Source organism: Bos indicus, chromosome X (assembly GCF_029378745.1).
Source record: "Bos indicus isolate NIAB-ARS_2022 breed Sahiwal x Tharparkar chromosome X, NIAB-ARS_B.indTharparkar_mat_pri_1.0, whole genome shotgun sequence".
NCBI lineage: Eukaryota > Metazoa > Chordata > Mammalia > Artiodactyla > Bovidae > Bos > Bos indicus.
In genome coordinates this window covers 92,332,804-92,348,636 of record NC_091789.1, presented here as the reverse complement: position 1 = coordinate 92,348,636, position 15,833 = coordinate 92,332,804, and the positions used below count along the sequence as shown (strand labels likewise).

General features: G+C 42.1%; 1 protein-coding gene across 1 annotated transcript in view; it reads right to left on the bottom strand.

Moving 5' to 3' along the window:
- Nucleotides 1-754: 754 nt before the first annotated feature.
- The window catches only part of LOC109554881 (zinc finger protein 81), a 134,611-nt gene continuing 119,532 nt past the window's right edge, over nt 755-15,833 (bottom strand). Inside the window, exon 6 of the mRNA XM_070784228.1 lies at nt 755-15,734. The gene's annotated coding sequence lies outside the window, so the exon portion shown is untranslated. The remainder of the gene's footprint in view (nt 15,735-15,833) is intronic.

Here is a 15,833-nt window from a genome sequence, read left to right as displayed (position 1 = left end):
CACTGGGACAGAGCTGCCAGAGGCTAGAAAAACCCTAAGAGCACCATATTTCCTGCTGCCCTAGCTGATGGCTCCCCTGAGTACTGGGTGCTGCCAGGGCTCCTGCAATCCAAGCAGCTGCACCACCTCCACACCCAGTCCTCACTGGGGCTGACCCAAGTCTTCCAGGGTAGCCTCAGGAGCAAACCCCTGTAGATGATTCACATGCATAGGTGCACATAAAACCACAATTTAAGCCCAGAAGCAGTGCGGCTAAGGAAGAGGACCCAAAACTGTCCCACCAGTTGTACAAGCTGCAGATTAAATCCACAGTATCAACTAGGCAGACTCCGTGTCTATGGAATATATAAAAGGACAGTGAGAATTCCCACAAAAGAAAAAACAGTAGCTCTGGAAGCTGTGGACATTGGAGGCAAGAACACACAGGAACAGGACCAATTAGAGTCTGAGCTGCCCCCACAGCAGGTCCCGAGACCAGCCCAGTATTGGAGGGCATCCTAAGGAGGTGAGGTGGACTGTGACTCACAGCAAGGGAAAGGATGCTTACAGCTGAATTCCAAGAAAACATTATTATGTTTATATTTTGATTTGTTCTGAAGTTGCATCTGGATTTTTTTCTTTTTTTCCCTCTTGCTGTAGTTGTTGGTTTTTTTAGTACTACTAAATTCATTTAAGCTTTTGAGAATTTTTTAAATCACATTTTTTATTTCCTTTATATACTGCCTCTGCATTGGCCTTCTGTGGTTCTGTGGGGTTTTTTCTTTAAAAAGTTGTTTTAAATTTATTATTTTTTTATATTTATTCTTTTGTTTGCTTTTCTTATTGTTCTTTATCTGGTGTAATTATTCATAGATATATATTAATCTTTTTAATCTACACTCTATTTAATAAAGTTTGCTTTTATATTCTTTCTTTTTGTCACCATGTTTGTATGTTTTGTTTTCATTGCTGTATTCCCCAGTTGACACCTTCCTTTGGTTTTGTTTTCTGGTTTGTGCTTTAGTTAGTTTTGTTTTTAACTGGTTGATATCATTTTTGGTTTCCTTTGCTTGCTGGGTCAATCTTGATTTTGTTTGTGTATGTGTGTGTGTGTGTGTATTCCATTATTTTTGTTATTATTTGCCTGATTTTGTTTGTACTTAACATTTGTCTGGGATTAGTCTTCTGTTTCTTGTTTTGTTTTCTTGTGTTTGTTTTAATCCTCTTTAATTCCATAACTGGCCAATGCATTCCCAGCCAATGCATTGTGCTCATGTTAGTTTTTAGAGAAGGAAAATGGCAACCCACTCCAGTACTCTTGCCTGGAGAATCCCATGGAGGGAGGAGCCTGGTAGGCTACAGTCCATTGGGTCACAAAGAGTCGGACACCACTGAGCAACTTCACTTTCACTTTCAATGCCATAACAGAAAGTGTGAAGAGGAACTAAAAAGCCTCTTGATGAAAGTGAAAGAGGAGAGTGAAAAAGTTGGCTTAAAGCTCACCATTCAGAAAACTAAAATCATGGCATCTGGTCCCATCACTTCATGGGAAACAGATGGGGAAACAGTGGAAACAGTGTCAGAATTTATTTTTGGGGGTTCCAAAATCACTGCAGATGGTGATTGCAGCCATGAAATTAAAAGATGTTTACTTCTTGGAAAGAAAGTTATGACCAACCTAGATAGCATATTCAAAAGCAGAGACATTACTTTGCCAACAAAGGTCTGTCTAGTCAAGGCTATGGTTTTTCCAGTAGTCATGTATGGATGTGAGAGTTGGACTGTGAAGAAAGCTGAGCGCCGGAGAATTGATGCTTTTGAAGTGTGGTGTTGGAGAAGACTCTTGAGATTCTCTTGGACTGCAAGGAATCCAACCAGTCCATTCTGAAGGAGATCAGTCCTGGGTGTTAACTGGAAGGACTGATGCTAAATCTGAAACTCCAGTACTTTGGCCACCTCATGCGAAGAGTTGACTCATTGGAAAAGACTCTGATGCTGGGAGGGATTGGGGGCAGGAGGAGAAGGGGACCCCGACAGAGGATGAGATGGCTGGATGGCATCACCTACTTGATGGACGTGAGTTTGAGTGAACTCCAGGAGTTGGTGATGGACAAGGAGGCCTGGCGTGCTGCGATTCATGGGGTCGCAAAGAGTCGGACATGACTGAGTGACTGAACTGAACTGAATGCCATGACAAACCACTTGTGGAACCTCAGTTCCCCAGCCAGAGACTGGGCCCTGAGTCTGTGGAGTGGGAGTGCTACTTCCAAGAGCCTAGACTGCCAGTGAACTCCTAACCCTAGGAAGTATTAATTAGTGAGAACACCCACAAAGGCAACCACATGTATAGAAGACCCAGCATTGCCCAACTTCCAGCAGCACCCTGTGCAGGATGCCTCATCCAAACAACAAACAAAAACCAAACCAAAAACACAAACCAAATCATGAGCAGACAGGATTATAACCTCACACACCCTGCCCAGCAGAGGAGGGAAAAAAAACCCCTCCCCTCCTCCCACCAGAAAGCAAGCACAAGTCACACCCAACACAAGGCCTACAAAATCCACTGGACCAACCTTACCCACCAAGGACAGAAACCAAAAGGAAGAAGGAATTTGACCCTGAAGACTGGGAAAAGAAGACCTCAAACACAGTCAGTTAAAAAAAAATGAAAAGGCAGAGAAATATTGTGCAAATGAAGGAACAAGCTAGAAACACAGAAGACCGAATAAACAAAGAGGAAATAGGCAAACTACCTGAAAAAGAATTCAGAGTACTGATAGTAAACATGATCCCAAACCTCGAAAGTAGAATGGAGAAAATGCAAGAATCAATTAACATATTTAACAAGGACCTAGAAGAAATAAAGAATAAACAGACGAACAACACAATTACTGAAATTAAAAATACTCTATAAGGAATCAGTGGCAGAATATTTGAGGCAGAAGAATGGATAAGTGAGGTGGAAGATAGAATGGTGGAAATAGCTGCCAAAGAGCAGAATTAAGGAACAAGAATGAAAAGAACTGAGGATAGCCTCAAAGACGTCTGAGACAAAATGCACTAAAATTCAAATTATAGGAGTCCCAGAAGAAGAAGAGAAAAAGAAAGGGTCTCAGAAAATTTTTGAAGAGATTATAATGTGTAAGAAATCTGTGGTACATATACACAATGGAATATTACTCAGCTATTAAAAAGAATGCATTTGAATCAGTTCTAACGAGGTGGATGAAACTGGAGCGTATTATACAGAGTGAAGTAAGTCAGAAAGAAAAACACCAATACAGTATATTAATGCATATATATGGAATTTAGGAGGATGGTAACGATGACCCTATATGCGAGACAGCAAAAGAGACACAGATGTAAAGAACAGACTTTTGGACTCTGGGAGAAGGCAAGGGTGGGATGATTTGAGAGAACAGCACTGAAATATGTATATTATCATATGTGAAATAGATCGCCAGTCCAGGTTCCATGCATGAGACAGGGGTGCTCAGGGCTGGTGCACTGAGATGACCCCGAGGGATGGGATGGGGAGGGAGGTGGGAGGGGGGTTCAGGATGGGGAACACATGTACACCCATGGCTGATTCATATGAATGTATGGCAAAAACCACCACAATGCTGTAAAGTAATTAGCCTCCAATTAAAATAAACAAAAAAAAATTTCCCCAACATGGGAAAGGAAATAGTCAATCAAGTCCAAGAAGCACAGAGTCCCATACAGCATAAACCCAAGGAGAAACATGCCAGGACAAATACTAATCAAACTAACAAAGACTAAACAGAAAGAAAGAAAATTAAAAGCAGCAAGAGAAAAGCAACAAGTAACATACAAGGGAAACTCCATACAATTAACAGCTGATCTTTCAGCAGAAACTCTGCAGGCCAGAAGAGAATGGCAAGATATATTTAAAGTACTGAAAGGGAAGTGGGGCCTCTGAAGAAGTGAAGTGAAGTGAAGTTGCTTCAGTCATGTCCAACTCTTTGCAACCCCATGGACTGTAGCCTGCCAGGCTCCTCTGTCCATGGGATTTTCCAGGCAAGAATACTGGAGTGGGTTGCCATTTCCTTCTCCAGGGGATCCTCCTGACCCAGGGATCAAACCTGGTTCTCCTTCATTGCAGGCAGACTCTTTACCTTCTGAGTCACCAGGGAATTCCTTCTGAGGAAGTAATTAAGGTTAAATGAAGTCTAATGGTGGAGATACCCTTGTGATACAAGGAGATACCCTTGGAGATACCACGCGTCCAAGGTCAGAGAAACCCCAGCAAGACAGTAGATGCTGGAGTGGCTGTGAGGAGATACCCCACGTCCAAGAGCAAAGGAAAAGCCCCAGCAAGATGGTAGGAGGGGTAAATTCATGTTTAGGATCAAACCCCATTCCCGCCAGAGATGCTCAGAGGGCTCAAACAAACCCTGAGGACCCAGGACCCCACAGAGACTGAGACAGAATTGTGTTTGAGTGTCTCCTGTGGAGGTATGGGTTGGTGGTGCTCTGTCACAGGGACAGGGCTCTGGATGCAGCAGACTTGGGTATGGCATAAGCCCTCTTGGAGGAGGTCGCCATTAACCCCACCACAGAGCTGCCAGAACTTACACAGGACTGGGAAATAGACTCTTGGAGGGCACAACAGAACCTTGTGCACCAGGACCCAGGAGAAAAGAGCAGTGACCCTACAGGAGACGGTAATGGACTTGCCTGTGGATGTCCAGGAGTCTCCGGTGGAGGTGTGGGTCGGTGGTGGCCTGCTGCAGGGCTGGGGGCACTGAATGTAGCAGTACATGCATGGGATCTTTTGAGGGAGGTCACCATTATCTTCATTACCTCCACCATAGTTTTTCCCCAGGTAAATAGCAGGGATGGAACACAGCTGCACCCTTCAACAGAAAACTGGATTAAAGATTTACTGAGCATGGCCCCACCCATCAGAACAAGACCCATTTTCCCCCTCAGTCAGTCTCTCCCATCAGGAAGCTTCCATAAGCCTCTTATCTTTCTCCATCAGAGGGCAGACAGACTGAAAACCACAATCACAGAAAACTAACCAATCTAATCACATGGGCCACAGCCTTATCTAACTCAATGAAACTATGAGCCATGCCCATAGGGCCACCCAAGATAGACTGGTCATGGTGGAGAGTTCTAACAAAATGTTGTCCACTGGAGAAGGGAATGGCAAACCACTTCAGTATTCTTGCCTTGAGAACCCCATGAACAGTATGAAAAGGCAAAAGGATAAGACACTGAAAGATGAACTCCCCAGGTCGGTAGGTGCCCCTTATGCTACTGGAGATCAGTGGAGAAATAACTCCAGAAAGAATGAAGAGATGGAGCCAAAGCAAAAAGAATACCCAGCTGTGGATGTGACTGGTGATAGAAACAAGGTCTGATGCTGTTAAGAGCAATATTGCATAGGAACCTGGAATGTCAGGTCCATGAATCAAGGCAAACTGGAAGTGGTCAAACAGGAGATGGCAGGAGTGAATGTTGACATTTTAGGAATCAGCGAACTGAAATGACTGGAATGGGTGAATTTAACTCAGATGACCATTATATCTACTACTGTGGGCAGGAATCCTTTAGAAGAAATGAATAGCCATCATAGTCAACAAGAGAGTCCAAAATGCAGTACTTGGATGTAATCTCAAAAACAACAGAATGTTCTCTGTTCATTTCCAAGGTAAACCACTCAATATCACGGTAATCCAAGTCTATGCCCTGACCAGTAATGCTGAAGAAGCTGAAGTTCACCGTTCTATGAAGACCTACAAGACCTTCTAGAACTAATACCCCCAAAAGATGTCCTTTTCATTATAGGGGCCTGGAATGCAAAAGTAGGAAGCCAAGAAACACCTGGAGTAACAGGCAAATTTGGCCTTGGAATACGGAATGAAGCAGGGCAAAGGCTAATAGAGTTTTGCCAAGAGAACGCACTGCTCATAGCAACACAAGAGAAGACTCTACACATGGACATCACCAGATGGTCAACACCGAAATCAAACTGATTATATTCTTTGCAGCCAAAGATGGAGAAGCTCTATACAGTCAGTAAAAACAAGACTGGGCTGACTGTGGCTCAGATCATGAACTCCTTATTCACAAATTCGGACTTAAATTGAAGAAAGTAGGGAAAACCACTAGATCATTCAGGTATGACCTAAATCAAATCCCTAACAATTATACAGTGGAAGTGACAAATAGATTCAAGGGATTAGATCTGATAGAGTGCCTGATGAACAATGGACAGACATTCATGACACTGTACAGGAGACAGGGATCAAGACCATCCCCAAGAAAAAGAAATTCAAAAAAGCAAAATGGCTGTCTGGGGAGGCCTTACAAATAGCTGTGAAAAGAAGAGAAGCAAAAAGCAAAGGAAAAAGGAAAGATATAAGCACCTGAATGCAGAATTCCAAAGAATAGCAAGAAGAGATAAGAAAGCCTTCTTCAGTGATCAATGCAAAGAAATAGAGGAAAACAACAGAATGGGAAAGACTAGAGATCTCTTCAAGAAAATTAGAGATACCAAGGGAACATTTCATGCAAAGATGGGCTCCATAAAGGACAGAAATGGTATGGACCTAACAGAAGCAGAAGATATTGAGAAGAGGTGGCAAGGATACACAGAGCAACTGTACAAAAGGGATCTTCATGACCCAGATAATCACGATGGTGTGATCACTCACCTAGAGCCAAACATCTTGGAATGAAAAGTCAAGTGGGTCTTTGGAAGCATCACTACAAACAAAGCTAGTGGAGGTGATGGAATTCCAGTTGAGCTATTTCAAATCCTGAAAGATGATGCTGTTAAAGTGCTGCATGCAATATGCCAGCAAATTTGGAAAACTCAGCAGTGGCCACAGGACTGGAAAAGGTCAGTTTTCCTTCCAATCCCAAGGAAAGGCAATGCCAAAGAATGCTCAAACTACCGCACAATTGCATTCATCTCACACTCTAGTAAAGTAATGATCAAAAGTTCTCCAAGCCAGGCTTCAACAATGCATGAACAATCCAGATGTTCAAGCTGGTTTTAGAAAAGGCAGAGGAACCAGGGATTAAATTGCCAGCATCTGCTGTATCATCGAAAAAGCTAGAGAATTCCAGAAAAAAACATCTATTTCTGCTTTATTGACTATGCCAAAGCCTTTGACTGTGTGGATCACTATAAACTTTGGAAAATTCTGAAAGAGATGAGAATACCAGACCACCTGACCTGCCTCCTGAGAAATCTCTATGCAGGTCAGAAAGCAACAGTTAGAACTGGACATGGAACAACAGACTGGTTCCAAATTGGGAAAAGAATATGTCAAGGCTGTGTATTGTCACCCTGTTTATTTAACTTATATGCAGAGTACATCATGAGAAACACTGGGCTCGAAGAAGCAAAAGCTGGAATCAAGATTCCTGGGCAATAACCTCCAATATGCAGATGACACCACCCTTATGGCAGAAAGTGAAGAACTAAAGAGCCTTTTGATGAAAGTGAAAGAAGAGAGTGAAAAAATTGGCTTAAAACTCTACATTTAGAAAACAAAGATCATGGCATCTGGTTCCATCACTTCGTGGCAAATAGATGGGTAAACAGTGGCAGACTATTTTGGGGGGCTCCAAAATCACTGCAGATGGTGATTGCAGCCATGAAATTAAAAGACACTTACTCCCTGGAAGAAAAGTTATGACCAACCTAGACAGAGTATTTGGAGAAGGCAATGGCAACCCACTCCAGTACTCTTGCCTGGAAAACCCCATGGACGGAGAAGCCTGGTAGGCTGCAGTCCATGGGGTCAGTAAGAGTCGGGCACGACTGAGCAACTTCACTTTCACTTTCCACTTTCATGCATTGGAGAAGGAAATGGCAACCCACTCCAGTATTCTTGCCTGGAGAATCCCAGGGACAGAGGAGCCTAGTGGGCTGCTGTCTATGGGGTTGCACAGAGTTGGACATGACTGAAGTGATGTAGCAGCAGCAGCAGCAGAGTATTAAAAAGCAGAGACATTACTTTGCCAACAAAGGTCTGTCTTGTCAAGGCTATGGTTTTTCCAGTAGTCATGTATGGATGTGAGAGTTGGACTGTAAAGAAAACTGAGTGCCAAAGAATTGATGCTTTTGAACTGTGGTGTTGGAGAAGACTCTTGAGAATCCCTTGGACTGCAAGGAGATCCAACCAGTCCATCCTAAAGGAAATCAGTCCTGAATACTCATTAGAAGGACTGATGCTGAAGCTGAAACTAATACTTTGGCTACCTGATGCAAAGAGCTGACTCATTTGAAAAGACCCTGATGCTGGGAAAGATTGAAGGCAGGAGGAGAAGGGGATGAGAGAGGATGAGATGGTTGGATGGCATCACCGACTCAACGGGCATGAGTTTGAGTAAACTTCGGGAGTTGGTGATGGACAGGGAGGCCTGGTGTGCTGCAGTCCATGGCATCGCAATGAGTCAGACACAACTGAGAGACTGAACTGAACTGAACTAAGGGTGGTGCCTTGATCTGATAGGATTAGTGTCCTTATAAGAAGAGATATCAGAGAAGGCTCATGCTCACTGTCTATGTGCATCCAGCCAGGAAAGGCCATTTGAGGAAACAGTGAGAAGACAGCCATCTATAATGCATCAGGATAGAAAACCCAGAAATAAGTCTATGCACCTATGGTCAATTAATCTATGACAAAGGAGGCAAGACTACACAATGTTGGAAAGACAGTCTCTTCAACAAATGGTGCTGGGCAAACGGGACAGCCACATGTAAAAAAGTTATTTTAGATCATTCCTTAACTCTATACACAAAAATAAGCTCAAAATGGATTAAAGACCTAAATGTGAGACAGGACACTATAAAATTCCTAGAGGTAAATATAGCAGAACACTTTCTGACATAAATCACAGCAACATCTTTTTCAATCCATCTCCTAGAATAATGGAAATAAAAGGAAAAATAAATGGGACCTACTTAAAAGCTTTTACACAGCAAAGGAAACAATAAACAATGAAAAACTACAGACTGGGATAAAATATTTGCAAATGATGTGGCCTATAAGGGCTTAGTCTCCAAAATTTACAAACAGCTTATGATGCTTAATAGCATCAAAACAAACAACCCACTCATAAAATGGGCAGAAGACCTGAATAGACATTTCTCCAAAGAGGACATACAGATGGCCAAGAGGCACATGAAAAGACATTCAACACTGCTACTAGTTATTAGAGAAATGCAAATTAAAACTACAATGAGATATCACCTCATAGCAGTCAAAATGGCCATCATCAAAAAATCCACAAACAACAAATGCTGTAGAAGATGTGGAGAGAAGGGCACCCTCTTACACTGTTTGTGGGAATGTAAATTGGTACAGCCACTATGGAGAACAGTATGGAGGTTCTCTAAAAAACTAAGAATAGTGCTACCATATGACCCTGCAATCCCACTCCTGGGCATATATCTGGAGAAAAACATGACCCGAAAGGATACATGCACCCCAATGTTCACTGTAGTAGTACTTACAATAACCAAGACATGGAAGCAACCTAAATGCCCATTGACAGAGGAATAAATAAAGAAGATATGGTACATATAAACCATGGAATATTACTCAGCCATTAAAGAGAATGAAATGCCATTTGCAGCAACATGGACCTAGAGAGTGTCACACTGAATGAAGTTAGAGGAGGAGAAATATCATGTGACATCACTTATATGTGGAATCTAAGAAGAAATGATACAAACAAACTTACAAAACAAAAACAGACTCACAGACTTAGAAAAAAACTTATGGTTGCCAGGGGAAAGGGATAGTTAGTGCCTTTGGGAAGGTCAAGTATACACTGCTGTATTTATTTTTTTAATTTACTATGGGCTTCCCTGGTGGCTCAGAGGGTAAAGCGTCTGCCTGCAATCCAGGAGACCTGGGTTCGATCCCTGGGTCAGGAAGATCCCCTGGAGAAGGAAATGGCAATCCACTCCAGTACTCTTGCCTGGAAAATTCTATGGACAGAGAAGCCTGGTAGACTACAGTCCATGGGATCGCAAAGAGTCAGACACGACTGAGTGACTTCAATTCAATTTTATTTTTTTTAACACCAGAAGTCTAAGATCAAGGTTGTGGCTGATTCCATTTCTAACAAGTGCTTCCTTCCTGGCTGTCTACTGTTTTTTCCCCAAACTTTAAACTTTTTATTTTGCATCGGGATATAGCCAATGAACAATGTTGTGATAGTTTCAGGCGAACAGTGAAGGAACTCAGCCATCCATATACATGTATCCATTCTCCCCTAAACCCTGCTCCGCTCCAGGCTGGCATATAATATTGAGCAGAGTTCCATGTGCTATACAAAAGGTTTCTGTTGGTTATCCATTTAAAATATACACACTGCTATATTTAAAATGGATAACTAACAAAGATCTAGATGGAACTCTGCTCAATGTTATATGCCAGCCTCGATGAAAGGGGGCTTTGGGGGAGAATGGATACATGTATATATATGGCTGAATCCCTTTGCAGTTCACCTGAAACTACCACACATTGTTAATCAGTTATATCCCAATGCAAAAAAAAAAAGTTTAAAGTTTGGGGGAAAAAAGTATACTACCATCTACAAGCCAAGAAGGAAGCCCTTGTTAGAAATGCAATCAGCCAGAACCTTGATCTTAGACTTCCTTCTAGTCTCCAGAACTGTATGAGAACACATTTCTGTTGCTTAAGTCACCCAGTCTATGGTATTGTTATGGTAGCCCAAGCTAAGACCGTGGTTATGTAGGAGAATGTACTTGTCCTTGGGAAATGCATGGGGAAGTATCCAGGAACAAGGAGCCATCATGTCTGCAACCTACTATAAAGTGGTTCATAAAAAGGAAATAATGCCTATATATATAAATGTGTATATAGAGAGAGGATGGAGGGAAGGAAGGAGGGAGAATCACAAAGAAAATGTGGTAAAATACTAACAATTGTTGAATTTGGTTGAAGGGCTTATAGGAATTCTCTGTATTATTCACAGAAATTCTCAGTTTGAAGTTATTTCTAAATAAATGGTTTAAAAATTAACTGGTCCTTTGGGGGTATGTGTTCATTAGGAATTTGAGCAGTGTTTTAGACCAATAATATTTATGGAATCTTTCCAATCTGATTAGGCTCACTTTATCAGAGACTATTTCCTTACCTGGGCACAGTATTGGCTCCTTGTTGCCATGCTTCAAAGTTTCCTATCTTACTTCACTCTCTCTGCGGTCCTGCATCTACAGGATAAGCAACTTGTCAACATTCTAAAGATGAGGCGGTTGCAGTTGAAAGTGGCTTGCCTGGGTGACCTTCAACAATGACCCTGGACTGCTTGGAGGGCCACTGAACCGAAATGTATCCAGGGCACTAGAAAGCATTTCCCTGTTTCCTAAAGGTATGAAGCACTGACACATCTCCCTTTTCTTTGTGTGAGACAGAGCACATGCTTCTAGCCATGCTCACCTCGAACATGACAATGATTCTGGACACTTCCTCTTCTTACCTCCTCCCTCTGTCCTGTATAAACAGAAAGACAAGTGTTCTGATCCCAAACCATGCACCACCACAACCACCCTCACTGCCACCATCACACTTGGTCTCCTTTTTGTGGGGAAGCAGAGTCCAGAATCTCCAGTGCCCCGGCCACCTGGCATAGCTGGCTGGGAAAATGGGATGGGCTTAAGGGCTCCTCTGGGAGAACCCTGGGCAGCCCCCAGCAGCAGGCTCAGCCTTGGCCTACATGTTACTGTGAAACCTCTCTGCTGCTGAGGATGTAGTAGTGCTTTCTTCCACTCCCTGAGCTCAGAGGGCCTCTTAGGGCCCATTCTCTGAGGGGTCAGCCAGCCCTACTACTCTCCCCATACAGTCCAGGAAACCCTGTAGGAAAAGTGTCCTCCAGCCAGTCCCACTTCAGTCCTTCCTGTGTTCCCCATCAACATTTCTCTCAGTGGAATTTACTTCTCCAAATTCTGGCTGAGTTTCCTCCTGCCTGGGCCCTTCCTGCACCCTCTTCTCAGCTTCAGCAAGCACCACCCACCCCATACCTCCCGCTTCCTCAGGTCCCCACCCTGAGTGGCACCCAAGTGTGAAAAGTACTTTTGAGAAGCCTCTGTGCATTGGCTCTTGGAGCCATTCATTCATCAGTGAGCCAAGCGCTGGATCTTGTGCTGGGTATGAGGGGTCACCCTCTGCCCCTGGGGAGCTGACAGGCTGTACTGGAAGTGTGCCTTGTGTGACACAGTCCCCTCATGTACCAGGAACCCAGTTCTAGCCACTTCCCTGCTAATAGGACCTCTGTCCTTTACCCTGGGACCCAGGTGGGCCCATGGCCCAGTCTCTCCATGCTACAGATGAGGGCAGTGCCCTAGGAGGGTGGCAATGCTGCCCTAGTACCCTTCACCCACAGAGGGCCCATCACTCACCCTGGAATCTTATGAGAGGGAAAAGGAACCTCTATCTTGTTTGGAACAAAGCACTCTGGGGTCTCTTCATTGCAGGAGTTCCACCTCCACCCTAACCCCTCCTTGGTTCCAAGGCTAGCAGCCTCAGGCAACATGGCCCCTTCAGAGCACACTTTTATCTTCTGGGTACCTTGTTGCACTAAACTCAGAAACAACGTAGCGACTAAACAACAACAACAAAGGACATACAGTATAGCACCTAGAGCTATACTCAATAATTTTATAATAATCTGTAAGGGAAAAGAATCTGAAAAAACAGTCACTTTGCTATATACCTCAAACCAGCACAACACTGTAGATCAACTATACTTTGATAAAAACAGTAAATTTCCAATAATGTAAATGTAAATGATGGAGTAATAAGATTAATAATTTAGGATTAAGGGGATGTAATTCTAGAAGTTTTTTTTAAGCTCTCGTAACTAATATTTTGGAAAATGTCTTTTCCCTGATATAGTTTGTTTTATTTATCCTTTATAAACATTTAGTTGGATTTTAATATAGTACCCTTTATGGTGGTATCACCAACTTCTTTCAGCTGGAGATAGCATAGCATAGCGAAAATTGCACAAGCTCTGGCAAAAAAAAGACCAAGAAATTAACATATTCAATTTAAGATATGGTAAAATGAAGAAAGTCACCAAACAATGGGAATTTATGAAAAAAAAAAAAAAACAACATACAGAAAGTCTGTAGCTAAAAATCACAGTAAGTGAAAGTAAGAAATCAACAGAAGGTTTTACTAGGAATAAAACCACCGTAAGACCCAGCAATCCCACTTCTAGGCATATACCTCGAGGAAACAAATATTGAAAAAGACACATGTATCCCATTGTTCACTGCAGCACTATTAACAATAGCTAGAACATGGAAGCAACCTAGATGTCCATTGACAGATGAATGGATAAAGAAGTTGTGGTTCATATATACAATGGAAAATTACTCAGCCATAAAAAGGAATACATTTGAGTTAGTTCTGATGAAGTGGATGAACCTAGAACCTATTATACACAGTGAAGTGAGTCAGAAGAGAAAGATAAATATCATATTCTAATGCATATATACGGAATCTAGAAAAATGGTACTTAAAAATTTATTTACAGGGAAGCAATGGAGAAACAGACATAGAGAATAGACTTATGGACATGGAGAGAAGAGAGGAGAGGGTGAAATGTATGGAAAGAATAACATGTAAATTTAATTACCATATGTAAAATAGACAGCCAACAGGAATTTGCTGTATGACTCAGGAAACTCAAACAGGGGCTCTGTATCAACCTAGAGGGGTAGGATGGGGCAGGAGATGGGAGGGAGGTTCAAAAGGGAGAGGATATATGTATACCTATGGCTGATTCATGTTGAGGTTTGACAAAAACCAACAAAATTCTGTAAAGCAATTATCCTTCAATAAAAAAATAAATAAAAAAAAATCAACAGGTTTTAATAGCAAACTGGAAACAGGTGAGGCATGGATAATAGAAAATAGAAAATACCATTACTGAATTACAGAGAACTAAAAGAATGGAAAACAATGAAAAGAAAGAGACTCAAGGCACATGGTGGAAGAAATCTAGAAGATGCAGTCACAGAAAGGGAGGCATTTGCTGCCAAGTGCTGGTGAGGGTGTGGAACAGCAGAAATTCTCCTCCTCTGCTAGGGGGGATGTAAAATGGTATAGCCACTTTGGAAAATATCAATAGTTGCTTCAAGAGCTAACAATACATCTATGATATGGTCCAGCCATTTGATTTCTATGTATATACCAAACAGAAATGTGTACATATGTGCACTAAATAGCATGTACTAGAATGTCCAGAGGAGCTTTATTGATAACAGCCAAAAACTGTTTTTATTTGAGATTGATCAGCCACAGAATGGATAAAGGATCAAATAATTTTGCAGGAACAACAGTACAGCCGATGCTCATGGCAAGATACCCACTGTATTAAATAAAGCTTCCCAATTAAAATAAAATCATATAATGAACACCATACTATTGAGTATTCATATAACAAACCTTTTTTGAACTCCTTTTATGTAGCTGGGGTTTTCCTGGGTGTTTGGGGAAACAGAAATTGCAGAATACACATTTCCTATCCTTGAAGGGCTTATAGTCAGTAGTGTGGACACCCAAATGCTGCAAAGCCGTGGAAGGGGTATAAGTTTTGAAAGGTGCATTGTGTCCCTCAGGCTAATCCAGAAAAGGCATTTCCAGGTGGACACACCAGGTGGGACAGGGCACAGGTGCCAGATAAATGTGGCAGGTAACTACAGACATCTGGGAATGAAAGGCAACTGGAATTGGACGGTGTGAGTAAGCTAACAGGTCACAGGCTGGGGCCACGGCAGCAAAGGGAGCAAGGATGAGTCTGCCCCCATGTCTGTCAGTGATAGAGCTGTTGGCATTTTGGGTGGGACAGTTCTGTGTTGGGCAGATCTATCCCACACCCTGCAGGATGTTTCATCTCCCCACCTCTATTGAACAAATGACTTCAGTCCTGCCTTGTCTTGTGACAACTGAAAATGATTCTTCATATTTCCAAAGCAGTACAGGTCCACACCACAGGGAGCCGAGAAAGGCACTCCTGGGTCACTGAGAATGTTTAACTTCTTGATCTCAGGGGTGGTTACAAGGCTGTGCTCTAAAATTCATTGAGCTATACTTTTAAAATGTGTATACTTTCCTGGATAAATGTTATACTTTGATTTAAAAGTTTATAGAAAAAAACTTATGGGCTTAAAGGAACATATAGAGGAAAATGTATAATCTTTAATGAATATGTTGGGAACAATAAAGATTTGCTAGCTAAGCATCTTTCTCAAGAAGTTATAAACAGAACAACAAAGTGATTTCAAATAATAGGAGAAAGGTGAATGAAGAGACATTTTCTAAAAATATATATTATACTTGACACATGAAACCAAAACACCACTGAAATAGGAAAGAGTCTATAGACCACTCAAACTTGATTAAAATAAAGTTAAAACCAATATAGAATCAGGAGTGAGAAAGGGAACATAATGCATCCAGAGGAGATTTTAAAGGATGAAAACACAATGTGAATCTTCCAATTAAATGTGGTAGACTGGCCACAAGCATTTAAGTCAGATTTTTTCTAGGACACAAAAATAGAAACTGTAAACAAATGTTTGTTTTGATATATAAACTCACCATGTGAACAAAGGAGATGTTGTGAGAGCACAACAGGTTTCTGGAAAGCAGCCAAAAGAGTGGGCACAGACCCAGCCGAGCAGACCAGAGAAGATCCAGCCCCTTGGCCCCGCAGAGTCCCTGAGGAGTACATTAAGATGAGAATTGGTATAAATATTGAAGGCTCCGAGCTCTGGGTTATGGGAATTCAGTGTGGATCTGTGGTACGTCAGGATGGTC